The sequence below is a fragment of the Hippopotamus amphibius genome, chromosome 5 (genome assembly GCF_030028045.1).
Source record: "Hippopotamus amphibius kiboko isolate mHipAmp2 chromosome 5, mHipAmp2.hap2, whole genome shotgun sequence".
NCBI classification, from domain to species: Eukaryota; Metazoa; Chordata; class Mammalia; order Artiodactyla; family Hippopotamidae; genus Hippopotamus; species Hippopotamus amphibius.
This window is the reverse complement of record NC_080190.1, coordinates 7,471,981-7,490,714: the sequence shown is the minus strand read 5'-3', so window position 1 is coordinate 7,490,714 and position 18,734 is coordinate 7,471,981. Positions and strand designations below refer to the sequence as shown.

Sequence of the window (18,734 nt, the reverse complement as noted above, 5' to 3'; positions counted from 1 at the left end):
TAATTATGTTATTTTTGTCCCTCTTTCCTATGCTGTAGTTTCCTCAAACACAGAATGTGTCTTACTCACCTTTGTATGCCTGCAATTTCTTGACGCATGGACTTTGTTTGCTAAGATGCATGAAGAGTTAATAAGCTTACCCAATAATATCCTCTTTCCTTAACAAAATGAATTACAACAAACTAAACAAAAATGCCTAATCCTGTGGTTCTTGGTAACTTGTAGGTGAGATTCACGGAGGACAAACTGGAGGGTCTCAGAGGCTTTTTTTTTTTCCACAGAGGCTTTTAAAATATTTTCAAAGTAAAATGTTGGTGGAACCATTTCTTTTTACATAATGACGTGCTGTAATTTTATCTACAATTGTGTTAATTATACATTTGAGAATGTGTATTTAAACTCAACTTATTGATGAGTCCTTGAGCAAATAATGTTGCTCTGGAAGATGGTGGTTATTGAAAATCTCTGTATCACAGGAATGGCTGCAAGGATAAGATATACCAGTGATTAGGAAAGAGGTTGTTGATGAGAGGAAGCTATATGAAGTATTTCTCTTCGGTGGCCATAGTGAAGCTGCACACACATCCTTTGTCATATTTATGCAAAGACAGACTGAGAATACCAGGCATAGTTTTACTAAATGGAGTCTCCATTCAAGTTTTAAAAATCGAACTAAACTCTGAATGATACATACTTTCTGTTGAAGCTGAGGCGTCCAATAGAACTGCTAAGTGCTCTTTTGACAGTGCTATAGTTCCTCAAGAGATAACTTTTAAAGAGGTTTACAACTTTTAAAGAGGTTTACAACTTTTAAAGACTTGCTGCATTTTTATGGTCAAATTCTTGAAGCATGAAAAATGCAAGGTGAAGTCTCATTGAGAAAAGCAAAGCTCTCCAGCCGGAAAGATATGACATATGCATGGGGTGTTAGTAAATGGCTACATGACCTAGACTATTTAGCTGTATTTATATTTATATTAAAAGAAATACACAAAACATCACCATATAACACATTGTCTTTAGAACTTGTGCTCAGGGAATTCTCCCGGCGGTTCCCCCCACCCCCCATGGCTATAATGTAACCTCTTCCTTACGTTTACAAAGTACAGAAAAGGCAACCACGAGAAAATTACATTTACCCCAAACTAGAGCTAGGAAGTAGTAGAAGAGAAGGAAAAGCAAAATCTCCATAGTTGTTGTTTTTTTTAATTTTAATTTTATTGAGATATAATTGGCATACGACGGTACGTATTTTCATCATGTATGTATGTATGTACTTGTGTAATACGTCACAAATTAACATATACGGAAAGATAAATGGATAGCTGCCTCCAAGGCAGGAATAAAAAAGACATTGTAAAAAATAGATATATGAAAATTAAATGATCTCAGCCTAAACATTTATCTTCCCTGGTGTCTCATCAAGAGTGTGAAACCGTATGAGAAAAAGTGATGCAGAATCTGTCACTAAGTTCCCTCGGTGAGCCTCGGGGGCTGACTGAGAAGCCCGGTGAGCGAGCAGCAGAGACCAGGCACCAAGAGCCGGGCAGCCGCGAAGACGCGCTCCCGGCTGCCCCGGCTGCGTCCCCGCGCCCCGCGCACGCCGCGCCGCCGCCCGCCGGCGTCCCCCACACGTCGCCGAGGTCCCGCAGCCCCAGCCGGCCCGCCTGCCTCCGCAGGGGGGGCTAGGCGGGGCGGGGCGGGGCGGGGCGGGGGCGGGGCCCGGGGGCCTGCGCGCGCCGCCGCCTCACAATCGGGGCCCGGCGCCGGCGTGACATCCCCTTTCCGCGGACCGCCTTCTGCGCCCGGAAAGAGGCGGCCGCCCATTGGCTGCGCCGCTGGCGGCCTCGGGGCCAATGACAGGGCGACGAGCGGCGGGGTCGGGCCTTGACGTTGTGCCGCTCGCCGCGGGGTGTATTTGGCTCCGGGGCCCCTCGCCGCCGCCATTAGGAGCCCGCTGCGCCCGAGGCCGTCCCCCCTCCTCTCTCCCCCCTCCCCCCGGCGTCCCCCCGCCTCCGCGCCTGCTCTCCGCCCCTCTGCCCCCGCCCCCGGCAGCGGGAGCCGCGCGCGGGCCCGCGGAGACCATGTCCTGACTGAGGGGAGAGGGCGGAGGCGGCAGCAGCGGGGCGCGCGGCGGCGCGGAGGGAGGCCGAGAGGGGCCGGGCCCGGCTCGTCGCCGCGGGCTGCTCGGGGAGTCGCCGCCGCCGCCGCCGCCGCCGCGGCCGCCGGGCGCCGAGCGTCGGACCGGGAGGAGGAGCAGGAGCTGGAGGAGGAGCCGCCGCCGCCAGGTAACCGGGCCCCGGGAGGGCGCCGCGCCGCAGGCCCCTCGCGGCCCCGCCGCGGCCTGCCTGGCCCCTCGCTGCCTGCCGCCGCCCGGGCCTCCCGGTCTCCCGGGCCGTCCGCCCGCGACCCCCGGGGCGGCGTCGCGGGAGGAGGAGAGCGCAGGGGGCGCAGTCTGGCCCCGCTGCGCTTCCATCTTGGGCTTTCCCGGTGCGGGGACAGGCCCCGGGCTGTGGGAGGGTGGGTCCGCCGGGCTTGTTTACCGACCATCGATCAGCTGCGGCTGGACGCGCCGCCTGCCCTGCCACTTCTCTTCCGCCAGATCCCCCCTTCCCCTCGACTTCTTTTCCTGCCTCCTACGGGCTGGTGAGCGGGGTTTCGCTCCCCCTCTGCAGTAGGCCCTAAACACTTGGGTCCGTCGCCACAAGTTGGTGCTGGTCCCCAAACTTGTATTTCGGTCCCTCGGCCGCTTCCTCTCCGCCTCCCGCGGTGGCCTCCCGTTGTTGCCTTTTCTGTTTAAGAAAATAAAGGTTGGGGGGGGGGCGATGCGGGTGGGCTGGGGAGGAGGAGCTGGAACTAGTGGGAAGATTGTCTACGCCTCTCGCTGGCAATAAGGATGGTTCAGTGCAGCTATCTGTTATTTTCTCCGCTGTGGGTCATTTCACAGACAAAAGGACTGCACTGAATACTTGGGTTAAGCACAAGGGACCAGCAGTTTAGGTTCTGCCTGGAAGTTTGAACCGGCCTGTTATCTCTGAGATAACACGGGTGTTTTGAAACTCTGGCTCAGAATTTGGTATTTCAGTCAATTGATTCCGTAATTACGTAGACTCTCAGGTTAAACGCCGTCCTCTCTATCCAATATTTTGGTCTGTTTGCTCGCCCTGTGATCTGTTATGTTGTTGTCAATAAATTTAATGTACAGTTGAAGAGAAATCTTTAGCTCTTGAAAACTTTATATGGTGGTTTTTCTATCTAAGGTCTCTTTTTTTTAGTTGACTTATCACTTGTGCGACCTCAAGGGTACCCCTGTTTTGATCAGACATGGATGACTCAGTGTTCAAACCATAAGCCAGGGGAAACCATAAGGAATTTTGATCTTGGCTTGTGCCAGGGGCCTTAGGAAAGGCATCTAAACTATGTTTGTGAAAAATTACGCTGGATCTCTCCTTCCGGTTATTAATATTATTAATTAAATGAGGCAGTTATGGAGAAATTTAGAATCCTGCTTCCCTCTTGATTTTTGGATCTTATGATATGCAGTCACCTTCTTATACTGAAATTTCATAACATTGTTTTTATAGGCTATTGGGGGACTAAGAAGACAGTAATTGCACATTTTAATCTTTGGGGAGGATATTATCTGAATGTCATGACGGATTTTTATTTCTGTTGATGTTTCAACACCTTTTATTAATGCTTCAGAGCATTGAGACACCCATTTATTTACTCTTGAAATGTGCTTGGGTTAGTATGATGAACTCATTCATGGTATTTTAAAGTTGTGGCCTTGATCCAGCTCTGTATGCTGATAAGGGTTCGACATATTGCATTTAAATTCTGAGGGTTAGCATAGTTTTGGAACTCATGATAAAGATGTAGGATATTTGAGGTAAATTGCCTGCTGTGTGTAATTTATATAGTGAGAGCTGTTCAATGTGCTTTATACTTACATTGCTTTTATAGTAGACGTAAACTTTAAATAAAAGGGAGCTGCAAAAGTAGACCACTGTGGCTTTTTATTTACCTTGGTTCCGCGTTCTTATTTGAGCATTGCTGCTCACTTTCCTCCTTCCCTAATAATAAGCTCTTGTACCTGGACTTTGAATACGTTTTCTCCCAGTGATGTGTCTCACGTGGAATATTTGTGCTCCGCTGATGCTTTGTGTAAATAATATCTTGCACATTTTAACACTCACCTTCTCACATCACAACATAAAATCTTCCAGAACACTCCTTGTTACATGCAAAGTAAGGTTTAAGCTCCTTGGTGTGGTTTTCAGGTTTCTGTATAATCTGGCCCTGATCCATTTTTCAGTCTTAACTCTTATTTCTTCCCTTTGTGAATTTTTAGTTCCAGCCAGACTAACTTGTTTGTTGTTCCTGTGTAGTCCCTCCTCTTGGCTTTTCTTTGTGCCTTTCTTTCTGTTTGAAACCGTTTTCTGCTTGTATTCATGGATACTCCCTTTACTCTGGGCTCAATCAAGTCTGTCTCTTGAGAAGCCTTTTTGACTACTTCAACCCCAAGGGATCTGTTCACACCTCTTCTCTGTGGGACTGTTTTCTTCTTCTTCTTTTTTCTTAGCATATGCTAGCCTGGATTTCATTTTATCTTTTTATGTTTTTATTCTGCTTCCCAATTAGATTTTTAAGACCTTTGAGGAATGGGTATGAACCCTAAACCCTATGGAGACCACATATTAAGCACTGAAAATATGGACACATGGTCTGACAAAGTATTTTTGGTTATAGAGGTGTTCTAGAATATGAAGTTTATACTCCTCTGAGTATTGGAGTTGCTGCTCTCACAATTGGACTCCGATGATTTATGAGACAAAATATTTGAAACTGTGGCCGTCTCTAAAAAAAATTTTTTTGGCCAGTATGTTTATATCTATTATCAGCATGGTTCTCTTTCTGTGGAGGATGTTCGACATTTTGATAATGATCATGTCTTATTCAAATAAAAGTAAGCACTACAGGTCTGTAGTTTACTTCAGGTTTGAGTCTGGGGAAGTTACGTCAGTTTGAATTTGGCACCAGTGACACTAAGAGTTGTCATTCCATATTTGTATATAGGTAGCATTTAGCATCATGGACAGGAGAAATAATCTGTAGTCTCAGTTTGCATCCTTAACCTCAGATGTTGGCAGCATGTGTCATTGATCACGAGGCAGGTGAGACTCAGGAGAATGTGTGATTCACTGCTACCTGTCAACACTGTTGAGAAAAAACACAAACAAGCGCATCCATAGTATTTTTGTATACCAAGGATAATACGTGTAATTACGTAGTACATGGGTGGTTGCTGATGTTGTTGGAAAATAGGTGTGTACGTTCCTGTTCTGTTGTGTGTGTGAGTGGGAGGCCGGATGGTTTATGGATTCGTCCTCTCCTAGCAGTAAATCTCCTTGATTTATCCACTGCGTCTATGTGGAAACTTGTGCTCTTCATCCAGTTCATCAAAATATTTTTTTCTCCTGAAAATGACTGGTTTTGAGAGACTAGTTTACATAAAAACTTTTTTTTTCACGCTTCAGAAACCTTTTTGGCATAATTGAAGCTAAAATTAGTTTGTTAACTTTCCAGAAATACTAAGCATTTTTGCTTAGGCTACTTGCATTTGTAAAAGGGACTTTCATAGAATTACATCGGTAATTTCACCACTTGAGAAATCTGGATCAGTAAGCATTCTTTGCTCTCTGGGAGGGTGATATTTTGCTTAAGAATCATTAGTTTGAATATTAAAAGAGGGGTTGGTCAGGTGAATTGAACATAAAATTGATAATGTTTCAGGTGCCTAGTGAATTGAACTTTTTAGTAATGAAGAAACTAATTTCCTTTATTTCTATAGTTCATGTGTTGAGGGCTTTCTGCCCCACCACCTCTCAACCAACACAACACAATTTTGGTTTTTCATTTTGTACTGTTTGGCAAGTCAGATTTTTATGTGGATTGAATTTACATAAAAAATATTTGAATGGATAAGGCATTGTTGGAAAGCAGTTGCATGCATCTCTGCTTTTTTCTTAATTTTTAAAAATAACAGCTTAATTGAGGTTTGTTTCATATAACAAAAAATTCACTCTTTTAAAGTATACAATTCATTCGTTTTTAGTGTATTCACAAAGTTATGTAACCATCACCACTATTCAGAACATCTTCATCATCCCCAAAAGAGACCCTGTTCCCATTAGCATTTGTTCCCCCTTTACCCCAGTTCCTGGCAACCAGTAATCTACTTTCTCTCTCTGTGGATTTGCCTATTCTGTACATTTCATATAAATGGAATCATACAGTACAGTTGTGCCTTGATATCCGTGGGGGATTAGTTCCAGGATCCCTCTTGGATACCAAAATCCAGGGGTACTCAATTCTCTTATATATAAGGTAGCGAAATATTTCCATAAAACCTACACACATTCTCCTATATACTTTAAATCATCTCTAGATTACTTATAATAATATGATATAAATGCTATGTAAATAGTTGTCAGTGAGTGTCAATTCAGGTTTTGGTTTTTGGGACTTTCTGTATGTGACCTTTTGTGTCTGGCTTTGTTCACTTTAGCTTAACGTTTTCAAGGTTTATCCATTTTGTAGCATGTATCAGTACTTCATTCCTTTTATGGCTGAAGAACTAATATTCCATATATGAATTGCATTTTGTTTATATTTATCTATTCACTGATGGATGGACATTTAAGTAGTTTACACTTTTTGGATTTTATGAAATATGCTGCTGTGAACATTTGTGTACAAGCTTTTGTGTGGACATAAATTTTCATTTTTCTTAGGAGTGGAATTGCTGTGTCATATGTTAACTCTGAGTTTAACCTTTGAGGAACTTCACGGCTGTTTTCTAAAGTGGTTGTACCATTTTGCATTTATACAGCAATGTTATGAGTTCCATTTCTCTACATCCTTATCAACACTTATTATTTTCTCTCTGTTTTATTATAGCCATCTTAGTGAAGTGGAATCTCCTAATTTTTATTTGCATTTCCCGAATGACTGATGATACTGAGTATCTTCTCATGTGTTTATTAGTCATTTGTGTATGTTTAGAGAAATGTCTATTCCAATCCTTTGCCCTTTTTGCGGGGTGGGGGGGGCGGTTATTTGTCTTTTTTACTATTGAGTTGTGAGAGTTCTTTATATATTCTGGATACAAGTCAGATGATTTGCAGATACTTTCTCCTATTCTGTAGGTTATCTCTTCACTTTCTTGATGGTGTCCTTTGAAGCACAAAAGATTTTAATTTTGATGTCCAATTTATGTTTTCTTTTGTCACTTGTGCTTTTGTTGTCATCTCTGAGAAGCCATTGTGTAATCCAAGGTCAAGAAGATTTGCATTTCTTCTAAGAATTTTACAGTTTTAGCTCTTACGTTTAGGTCTTTGATAACTTTAAGTTTTGTATATAGGATGAGATAGGGATCCAACTGTATTCTTTTGCAGTTGGCTATCCAGTTGTCCCAGCACCATTTGCTGAAATTTAGTTAGCTTTAGTAACATAATTATTCTCAACTATAAATTGATTATTGTAAGACGGCACTCCCTGGATACATGAAGAAATTATCCTTACTTTGTAGCTGGAGAAAGGATTTCTACTGAGTGTTGCACATTAAGTTGCAGCAGTACACCTGTGATTGGAATTCTGAAGGCAAGACATCATTTCTGTAATTTTTTTTTTTTTTGGCCGTGCCATGTGGCATATCATTCTGTAATTTTTTTTTTTTTTTTTTTTTTTGGCACACGGGCTTAGCTGCTCCGCAGCATGTGGGATCTTCCTGGAGCAGGGATTGAACTCATGTCCTCTGCATTGGCAGGCGGATTCCCAACCACTGCGCCACCTAGGAAGCCCCATTCTGTAATTTTAAAAAAAAACTTAAAAAATTTATTTTATTTATTTTGGCTGCATGCTGGACCTTTATTTGCAGCATGCGGACTCTTAGTTGCCCCATGAGGGATCTAGTTCCTCGAACCCGGGCCCCCTGCGTGGGGAGCACAGAGTCTTACTCACTGGACCACCAGGGAGGTCCATCATTTCTGTAATTTTTAACAAACCACTTTTAAATCCTTTTCTGGTTGGGGTGGATAAGTAACTTCATTTTTTGGTATTTAATGAAGTTAAAGTTTGTTTTTAAACAGGGGCATGTTAGCAATTTGCAGAACTTTTAATTAATCTTTGTTTGGAATACTATCCTTTAATATCAGTAGAATTGCTTTTTATTGACTAAATGATTAGTGAGCAACTGTTTTATAGCAAACACTGTTTATAGAGATGTAAAAGTGAATTTTTCACAGTTGATCATTAGAAACAAACCTTAATCCACTAAACTAAGTACTATGAAGTGATAAAGAAATGACTAATTTAGCACACGATTAGGATTGAGTCAAGGAGGGTTTTACAGAAGTGGGAACATTTGAGCTAGTCTTTGAAGAAGTTAACAGGTTTCCAAGTATATATAGAACCAGGTAAGGATGGGAGCAAGGAGTGGGAGAACATCGTCTGCAGAAGCAGTCATGTGAGTGAAGGCATGGAGATGTGAAAATCACATGTCACATATAAGGAGGGTACAGCATGGCTAAAGCATGTGGCTGAGGTTGGAATGGCACTCCTAGCACCTGGATATAAGCACCTTGTTCCTTCTCCAGTCCCTGATCCTCTTTCTCCCCTAGAGCTGGTACTGTCAAGGAGCTGGGAAGTGGAAAGGAGAAGTGATCCTCTTCAGTGTGGATCATCTTTACAGGTGGGAAGAGGGAAGGGTTTTCTCTCTCTCCGTGTGTGTGTGTGGGGGGGGGGGGGTGGGTGGGATATGTTTGAGGATATTTGTTGTTTAAAATCTGAAGGCATTGTTTTTATAGAAGTTAATTCAAATTAAGTTAATAATTGTTGGGCACCTGCTCTGTGATCTGAGGTTGTTCAGGATTTTCAAAAAAGTAGATTACATAAAACACTGTTACAAAGACTACTAAGTTAAAACGTTTAGTAATGACTTGTTCAGTGTTAAGCATTTTAGTAGGTAATTGTGCTGGATACTGAGATACCCTTACAAACAAGACAAAGTCTCTGTTACTTGTATTTACATTCTAGTTTAGAGAGAGCAAACAAGGAAAAATAAAAACAAAAAACCAAGAACCCGAATCAAACCCAGGTAGTGATAAGTGCTGCGCAGATAATGTAATGAAGTAAGGTAATGTGGTGGAGAATGACATCAGTCTGGCAAGAGGAAATCTTTCTGAGAAGGTGATATTTAAACCCAGTTTTTGATGACAAAGAGCTGGCCATGTGAAAACCTGGAGAAAGAATTGTAGGCAGAGGAGATTGCTAATACAAAACTCTTATGGTGAGAATGAGCTTGCTTGTAAAAGAAACAGAACAAAATCCGCTTTAACGTAAAGATTTGCAAGAAAGACTGGGGAATTTTAATTTTATTCTGAGTTGGTTGGGAAGCCATTAGAGGATTTTAAGTCCTTGTGTTGTGACCTGGTTTGTATTTCTAAAGGATCCATCTGGCTTCTGTGGAAGGATGGTGGATAGACTAGAGGCAGCAAGATTAGTGGGGAGGTTATGTAGTAATCCGTGTGAGAGTCGATGGTGGCTTTGTAGGGTAATCTGGAGAAAAATTCAAATTTTGGGACTTGTTTTGGAGGTAGTGTTAATGTCTTGTGGTAGCTAGAGATAGTGACTATACAGTAAGTCCATCTTGTAACCTAATATTAATGTTTTGTTCTAGGGAAACGTTTTTGTAACTCTGGAAGGCTGTGGTGCATTTGTGAGAGAAAACAGGAGTCAGAATCTGGGCTTTACTTCCTAAAGTTTTGTAACTGTGGGCAATTTATTTCATCTTTCCTGAAGCCACAGATTCCTTGTCATTAAAAAGAAGATACTTGTACCTCAGAGGGATTCTGGGATATCTTACAGGAAAGTACCCGAGGGTTCCGAAGATGAAGTAAAATAATACAACTGTTCTGTGGTCTAAAGCTTCGTATAAAATTTAAGGTGTTGTTATTTCAAGCTGACATTTGTTCATATTATTAATTATAGGATGTGGATCTTGAGATTATTGATTTTATTAGCCCCTGTGTAAAGACAGGTAAGGTATTATTGTAATTTTTTCAGATGAAGAGGCTTGGGTCTTAAGGGTTTGGTCAGTATCCCTGACTCAGTAAGAGGTGGAGAGGGACATGAACTCACATCTAAGAAGTGCAGTACATTTTTCTCTAAGTGAAATATCAAGAGATGGAACTAATCTTCCCATAGTAAGATAAGGTAGATTTCCCCTTAATAATGCTTTGGTGAAAGGCATTGAAGGAAAATATTGTAGGATATTCTTGACACACATGTGTTTGAGTTTGAAGGGGTCTTTTATGTCCTGTTTAGAATTTTTCACTTTAGTGGGGTGTTGAAATTTTTAAAGCTGCTGAATAGCAACACCAGGTTTTCTTTTTTTTTTCTTTCTTTCTTTGGGGCGGGGGGCAGACTACTCTGGCAGAGATGTGGAGTATGAAGGTTGGAAGACCAGTTAGAATAATAAATAAAATAGTTGAGAGAAATGATGAACTAGGGCTTGGTAGTAGGGATAAAAAGAATGGACAATTCTTGAGAAATTCTTAGGATATCGGAGGCCACATTTACTCTCATATAAAAGGACTGTTGTGTACCTATTTTGTGGTTTTTGTCAGAATAAAAGTGATACATGTGAAAGTATTTTGTAAATTGTAAAGTTTATTGTGTGATGTGGACGTATATAAATATAAATATATTTTTCCCCAGAACTGTTTGAAAGTAAATTGCAGACTTGATACCCCTTAATCTCTAAATATTTCAGTGTGTATTTCCTAAAAACAGGGGCTTTCTCTTATGTAATCACAATAGAATTATCACAGTCAGGAAATTAACACTGTATGATTAATTCTTATAAGAGTAACTTTCTATAAATCTTACTTAAGTTTTGTCAGTTGTTCCATTAATGTTCTTTATAAAGCGCAAAAGAAAATCTCAGGTCATGAGTTGCAGTCTCTTGCCATGTATTTTAGAAGCTCCGTTAATTGGAACAATAAAGTCCTTGTTTTTCACGATATTGATGTTTTTGAAGAATATAGGACTAGTAATTTTGTAGAAGGTCTCTTAATATGGCATTTCTGATGTTTTCTCGTGATTAGCGTCAGAGTATGTACTTTTTGGCAAGAGTACCACAGAGGTGATGTTTTGTTCTTAGCCCAACATATCAAGAGGCAAATGATGTCATTACTAGTGTGGTTAACTTTGATTACTTGGTTAAGGTGTCTACCAGGTTTTGTAATGTACCAGTTATCATTGTTGGGTGATACTTAGAGATTATTTAAATATCCTGTTAATTCTAAAATTTTCACCCACTAGTTTTAACAATTCATTGATGATTCTTTTATGAATGTATTGTAAAGATTGCCAAATGGTGAATTTCTAATCCAGTTATTCATTTTGCATTTATTAGTTTGATTTCTGTTGTAAGGAAGAACTTTCTCTTCTGTTTGTTAGTTTGTGAGTAGACTTAAGGATTTTTGCTTTAGTTGGTGCTTTAAAAATCCTTTACGGTTATTATTTATGGGGATGCTTGAGTTAATCCAGATTTGGCCAGTGGGAGCCCTTCATGCTTGTTTCTGTCTTTTTTTAATTTAAAATTTTAGGTGTGAACATATTTCAGATTTTATTTTATTTTTTAGAGCAGTTTTAGGTTCATACCAAAAGTTATGTCCTTTTTAAAACTTCTTCCCATCATTCTTGAGAACTTTTTTTTCCTTTTTTTAAAGGAAATGTTTCTTGGATATCAGTGACTAAAAAACATTGTTAAGAAGTAAATTTTTACAAATAGTCTTTACTTTTTAGAGCAATTTAGGTTCACAGCAAAATTGAGCTGAAAGTAGAGAGTTCTTATACCCCTCCCTCCACATATGCATAACGCTCCCGCTATGAACATCCTGTAACTTGAGTGGCACATTTGTTACCTTGATGAATCTACCATGACATGTAACTATCAACCAGAGTCCGTAGTTTACATTGTTTTACTTTTTTTTTTTTAATCAAGTAATTTATTTATTGGCTGCCTTGGGTCTTTGTTGCTGCCTGCGGGCTTCCTCTAGTTGTAGAAAGTGGGGGCTACTCCGCGTTGCTCAGGTTTCTCGTGGTGGCTTCTCTTGTGGAGCATAGGCTCTAGGCTCATGGGCTTCAGTAGTTGTGGCCCATAGGCTCAATAGTTGTGGCTTGTGGGCTCTAGAGCACAGGCTCAGTAGTTTTGGCGCATGGGCTTAGTTGCTCTGTGGCATGTGGGATCTTCCTGGACCAGGGATTGAACCTGTGTCCCCTGCATTGGCAGGTGGATTCTCAACCACTGGGCCACCGGGGAAGCCCAAGGTTCACTCTTGATGTGTACATTTTATGGGTTTTGACAAATGTATAATGACGTGTATCCACCATTATAGTATCATACAGAATAGTTTCACTGCCCTAAAAATCCTCTGTGTTCTGCCTATTCATGCCTCCCTCTGGCAACCACTGATCTTTGTTTCCATAGTTTTGCGTTTTCCAGAACATTATGTAGTTGGAATCAAACAGTATATAGCCATTTCAGATCGGCTTCTTTCACTTAGTAATGTGTATTTAAGGTTCCTGCATGTCTTTTCATGGCTTGATAGCTCATTTCTCTTTAGGGCTGAATAGCAGTTCCTTGTCTGGATGTACCACAGTTTATCCATTCACATGTACTGAACTTTGGTTGCTTGCAAGTTTTGGCAGTTATGAATAAAGGTGCATCCATGTGCAGCTTTTTGTGGGGACGTAAAATTTTGACTCTTTTGAGTAAATACCAAGATGCACAATTGCTAGGTCATATGTTAAGAATATGTTCAGTTTTGCTTCCTAGGCTCCGCTCTCGGTCGCGGTGTCCTTCGCTGGAGGTTCGGAGTGCTCGGGCTGCCCGGCCGCCTTGCCTCCGATGGCCGGGCCGCCGGGCAGGAGCACGCGGCCACCCTGAGCCTGGTGAGGCTCCAGCCGCGGCCGGGCTGGGTCCGAGGGTCCGAGGCTCCCGAGCCCTGAACGGGTGGAGAGCAGCGGCCTGTTCTGGCCTCCGCCACGTTGTCGGTGAGACCCCGGGAGGCCCAGGAGCGGCTCCGGGTCTGCGTTTACACGCCGGGATGTGGGGCGATGGGGGTGAGGGCTTTCTGAGTTTATTGGTCATCGACTGTACGTTAGGAAATTTTTAATAGAAGCGGGAATTTTCTGCGTGTGAAAGAAAGGCCTCACCGTATAACTGCACGTGTGCCTGCCTTGTCACGGTGTGAAATCAGGTCCACGCAGAAGTGCCGTGGAAGGTGTAGACCTTGATAACTGTGTCGTGGTGTGGAACCTGGCGGAAATCGAGTGAGAATCACCAGCTTTGTGGGCGAAAGATGGACGTTTGAAGCATAGACTGCTGTTGACTGGATACTTACTGAGAGCACAAAAATGACCTAAGGATTTCCTTGCTGAGGAATTTGGCAGCTTGATCTTCGCGGGTTGCTTAGAGTATTGAAAATTTTCAGGATTGCTAAAAAATACTGCTCTGGAACAGTCCATAAATGTATATATAAAACAGTGGGACACAGATGCAGAGAATGGACTGGAGGACACGGGATTGGGGGTGGGAGGTGGGCAAAGGGGAAGCTGGGACAAAGTAAGAGAGTAGCATAGACTATACACTACCAACTGTAAAAGAGATAGCTAGTGCGAAGTTGCGGTATAAGAAAGGGAGGTCAACTCGAGAATGAGTGATGCCTTAGAGGGCCAGGACAGGGAGGGTTGAGGGAGGGGATATGGGGATATATGTATAAATACAGCTGATTCACTTTGGTGTACTTCAAAAACTGGTACAAGAGTGTAAAGCAATTATATTCCAATAAAGAGCTAAAAAAAACCCAGCGGGGCTATAAATTAAAAAAAAAAAAAAAAAGAATATGTTCAGTTTTGTAAGAAACTGCCAGACTCTCTTCCTAACTTGGCTATACCACTTTGTATTCCTCTCAGGAATGAATGAGCGGTCTTGATCTATATCCTTGTCAGCATTTGGTGTCGTCAGTGTTCTGGGTTTCTGCCACTCTAATAGGTGTGTAGTGGTGTCTCATTGCAGTTTAAATTTGCAGTTCTCTAGTGAGGTATAATGCTGAGCATCTTTTTGTATGCTTGTTTGCCATCTGTTTATTTTTCTTGGTGAAGTGTCTGTTCAGGTCTTTGCCCATATTTTAATTATGTTTATTTTTTTATTGTTGAGTTTCAAGAGTTCTTTGTATAGTTTGGATAACAGTCCTTTATCAGATATGTCTTTTGCAAATATTTTTTCCTGTTTTTTGGCTTATCTTGTCATTCTCTTAATAGTGTCATTTGTAGAACAGAAAATTTTAATTTTCATCTCTTTATTGGAGTATAATTGCTTTACACTGTTGTGCCAGTTTCTGCTGTACAACAAAGTGAGTCAGCTGTATTTATACATATATCCCCGTATCCTGTAGAAATTTTTAATGTTAGTAAATCTAGCTTATCAAGTGTATCTTTCATGGATTGTGTCTTTGGTGTTTTATCTAAAAAGTCATTGGCATAGTCAAGGTCATAGATTTCCTTTTATGTTATCTTCTAGGGATTTTATAGTTCTGCATTTTACATGTAGGTCTGTGATCCATTTTGAGTTAATTTTTGTGTAGGGTATGAGGTCTGTGTTTAAGAGCTTTTTTTTTTTTTTTTAAATGCAGATGTCCAGTGGTTTCAGCATCATTTTTTGAAAAGACTTTCTTTTCTCCACTGTATTGCCTTTACTTCTTTGTCAAATATCAGTTGACTCTGTTTATGTGGGTCATTTCTGGGCTCTCTGTTCTATTCCATTGACCTATTTGTTCTTTTGCCAGTACCACAGTGTTTTGATTACTGTAGTTGTATAGTAAGTCTGAAAGTCAGGGTAGTTAGTCCTCTGACTTTTTTTTTTTTCCTTCAGTACTGTGTTGGTTATTCTTACTGTTTTGGTTATTCTGGGAATTATACTTCTCCATATGAACTTTAGAATCAGTTTGTCAATACCCACAAACTTGCTGAAATTTTGATTGGTGTTGCGTTGGATCTTTTTTTTTTTTTTTTTTTTCAAAACTGAACAAGAGATTTTATTTGAAAGTAGACCAGAAACCAAATAAAGATTACTCCTGGCATACCCTGTTACCAGTCGTCATGTTGAATCTTTTGATCAAGTTGGTGAGAACTGAGATTTCGACAATATTGAGTCTTCTTGTCTGTGAACGTGGAGTATCTCTCCATTTATTTAGTTCTTGGATTTCTTTCATCACAGTTTTGTAGTTTTCCAGATATAGGTCTTGTACATATTTAGTGAGATTTATACTTAAGTAATTCAGTTTTGGGAGTGCTAATGTAAATGGTGATGTGTTTTAGATTTCATATTCCATTCGTTCATTGCTGGTATGTAGGAAAGCAGTTGACTTATTTGACCTGTATCCTGCAACCTTGTTATAATCCTGTATTGTTAGCTGCAGGAGTTTGTCGATTCTTTTGGATTTTCTACGTAGGCAATCACGTCATCTGCGAATAAAAACAAATTTATTTCTTCTCAGTCCGTATTCTTATTTCGTTTTCTTGTTTTACAGCATTAGCAGGAATTTCCAGTTTGACATTGAAAAGGAGTGGTGAGAGGGGATGCCGTTGCGTTATTACTGGTATCAGCTTGAAAGCTTCTAGTTTCTCACCATTAAGTATGAAGTTAGGTGTAGGCTTTTTTGTACATGCTCTTTATCACATTGAGAAAGGTCCCCTGAAACCAGCTGAGAGGTTGTGTGTGTGTGTGTTTAAATCATGTTGGATTTTGTTACATGCCTTTTCTGCTTGTATTCATGTGATCATGTGATTTTTTTCTTTTCTTTAGCCTGTTGGTAGAATGGGTTATGTTAATTGATTTTTGAACGTTGAACTAGCCTTAGCCTTGCCTATCTGGGATAAACTGCACATGGTTGTGGTATACAATTCTTTTTATACATCGTTGGATTTGATTTGCTAATATTTTGTTGAGGGTTTTTGTCTCTGTGTTCATGAGAAACATTGAAAAGACAGAGTTTTATCACTTCAATTTAAGTCTGGTTGTGAATAACCAACTGTATATTAAAACATATACATGTTTAATACATATATACATGTTTAATATACAGTTGGTTAAGTCAGCTGGTTTTCTGAAGTGTGATATTCATTTGCAAGTTTAGCATGAAAGAAACTTTGGTTCATATTTTGATATAGTGCCTCTAATGAACCATACCTGTGAGTTGTAAAAAGAAGCTATATTCATTAGTTTTCCAAATGTTTTAACATTGTGTCTCAAATACAGTCTCAGATGTTTACTAGTAGTTTCAGCAATCATAAAATTATTCTGTAAAATTGCTATAAAAGTTTGTAAATGCTTACTCTGTCTACAGACTAGTAAATAGTTTGTAGAATTTAACAGGGCCCTCAATCGAGTTTTGAGTAGCATTTTTAACAATATGCAATATACTACTTTTTCTAGTCTTAGCAATCTAAGCCTTAATTCTTAGTCTGTAATAGCATTTGTTATCTTCTTGATAGATTTTTAAAACCTTTCATGGGGAAAAATTTCAAACATATATACATATAGAGAGACAAGGAGAGTGAACTCTCGTGTATCCATCACCCAGTTAGCAACACATGCCTAGTCTTGTTTCCTTCATAGTCTTCTTTTTTCTTCCCAGTGGATTATTTTAAAGCAAATTCAGGATATCTTATAACATTGTAAATAACTCAGTGTGTGTCTCTTAAGAGAAAAGTACTCTTTTAGAAATGTAGGTACCATACTGTTAATGATACCTTAACATTTTAATAACTTAATATCAAATCAGGTTCAAGTTAATTTTTAACAGGTATATGCCTTTTAATATACACATACCCATAGGAATTTACTGATTGCACCTCCACGGAATCAGTTTGTGCCTCTGTCCTCTGATCCTGTAAACTGGCAGTTAGATCTGGAAGCTTGTTCACGTTCAGGTGTGGTAACTGTTGTTATTATTTGGCACAGGTAATTCATAGGTGGCATGGTGTATGTGTGTATGATATGGCTTTGTTTTAGAAATAGGATTTTTGTTTCAAGTAATAGGATTTTGATACTGCTTAGATATATTAAGTGATCATTAACTTAAATTTAAGTATATATTTTAAAATTTGGGCTTGACTATCAGAACTTGTCACAGACGGAGCAGGGAAAAGTTAAAAAATGTTTTAATTATCTTTGGAAAATAGAGTGTTTGCAAAATAAATTGAATAAACAAGATTTTTAAGTGAGTTTTAAAAAATTTTTTTATTGGAGTATAGTTGATTTACAATGTTGTGTTAGTTTCACGTGTACAGCAAAGTGAATCAGTTACGCATATATCCACTCCTTTTTCAATTCTTTTCCCATATGTGCCATTAAAAAGTATTGAGTAGATTTCCTTGTGCTATACCGTAGGTCCTTATTAGTTATCTATTTTATATATAGTAGTGTGTATATGTCAATCCCAGTCTCCCAATTTATCCCTCCCCCACCCCCCCCAAAGTGAGTCTTTATTTAGAAGAATGTGAGACATTGCAAGTTAGAGTTTAGTATATGGGGTGGAGATTCTGGAGATCATCTTGTTTAACTCATTTATTTTTTAATAGATGAGAAAATTGAGGCTCTTAGAGATAAAAATGATTTATTTACTATCTCACAAATAGTCATTCTTTGCTTTCCTTTAACACAAGGGCATGTGTAGGTAGTGTAATTTATACGCACCTGTCATTTGGGGAGGCTTTTCCCTTTTTCAGTTGTCTCGATGAAAATGGAAGGCTTTCTGTTATTTTAGTTGACATGCTGTGGTTTCTTTAGTAATCTGTATTGGTTTAAGAGAAATCAAACTGACTTTTATTAATAATATTTTCTTCCCCAGAGATTGCCTCCAAAATAAAAAAATACTTAAGGCATCTAAAGCTCTCATGAATACTTCAGATTTTTTTTGCCCCACTCAATTTTACATGGAAAATTTGGTATATCTTGTTTTATATATAACTTTTTAGGTCCTGCTTACTTAACTTTTTAGGCATTTTGCAGTAGTTCTCAATCTAGATAAGCTTTGGGAAGATTCTGTGTAATTTTAAAAAGCTAAAATTTGAGCAAAATATGTGTTTTTTTGTTTGTTTGTTTAGATATTGTCTCATTAGTTATCTAGGAAAGACTGTTTAGTGAAACACTAAGTGCAGTTTATTAATTGTGCAAATTCTGGATAGTGGGAATAAGTGACTATGGGCTGCAGTATAAATGTATTTTTATTGCATTGTCTGTCTAGTACAGACTTTGGAGCCAGAATGCCCAGGTTCAGATCCTGGCTCTGCCACTTAGTAGCTTTGTGACTTTAGGAAAGTTACTCAAATTCTCTTTTCCTGTTTCCAATCTTTAACACTGGAGATAATGATACCTGTTTCATAGAGTTCTGATGATTAGATAAGCTGATGTATATGTACAGTGCTTAGAACAGTGTCTGACATATAGTAAATGCTTAAGTTTTAGTTGTTTTCTTTTCTTAATTGGACAAGGCTGACCCTGGAAAAATTATGGAATAAAGTTGGCCTGGACATTCATCCATCTCTAATGGTTGGGTAAGCAGTCTTTTCAACCTGCTGCTGTCTTTGGCATTCCTTCC

The 18,734-nt window shown here is 39.8% G+C and overlaps 1 protein-coding gene across 6 annotated transcripts in view; it reads left to right on the top strand.

Annotated features, from left to right (window-relative positions):
• The window catches only part of ZRANB1 (zinc finger RANBP2-type containing 1), a 118,475-nt gene that overhangs the window by 43,549 nt on the left and 56,192 nt on the right, over positions 1-18,734 (top strand). Inside the window, exons 1-2 of one of the 6 annotated variants that reach the window (XM_057734343.1) lie at positions 1,851-2,288; positions 8,685-8,755. The exons of 2 other annotated variants lie outside the window; for them this stretch is intronic. The gene's annotated coding sequence lies outside the window, so the exon portion shown is untranslated. Of the gene's footprint in view, positions 1-1,850; positions 2,289-2,467; positions 2,491-8,684; positions 8,756-18,734 lie in introns of those variants that run through there. 3 more of the 6 variants (XM_057734341.1, XM_057734348.1, XM_057734347.1) reach the window with 3 other exon arrangements.